We start from the raw sequence: 410 nt of genomic DNA, 5'->3' as shown, positions 1-410 counted from the left end.
GCAATGACTTGTTCTTCATGTTGCAGAAAAAGCGTAACACTTCACGTAATATATGAGTACAGACTGACATAAGAGGAGGAACATGAGCCAGAAGTTGGATGACACAGTTCCATTCCTTGCAATCAGTCAGTACGAGAGCATTCATGTTTCTAACAAAGTTTGTGCGTACAGAAAGTCTAATTCGTTCCAAAGAAGACCTCAGTTAATATATTCCCTATTTTGTGGTAAACTTGCTTCATATATGTTGACAGCGTTAGAAAAAAAATGTATATTCAGCATATAATTAGGCTAACGCATATTCACGTTCATGGATTTCTCAGACACTTAAAACAACTCATGATGAGATGAGGAGAAAAAAATAGAAACTATTGATACTTTAAAATATGAACAGAAAACACAGACCACTATGT

This window comes from Penaeus monodon, chromosome 30, assembly GCF_015228065.2.
Source record: "Penaeus monodon isolate SGIC_2016 chromosome 30, NSTDA_Pmon_1, whole genome shotgun sequence".
Taxonomy (NCBI): Eukaryota; Metazoa; Arthropoda; class Malacostraca; order Decapoda; family Penaeidae; genus Penaeus; species Penaeus monodon.
This window is presented reverse-complemented; position numbering follows the sequence as displayed.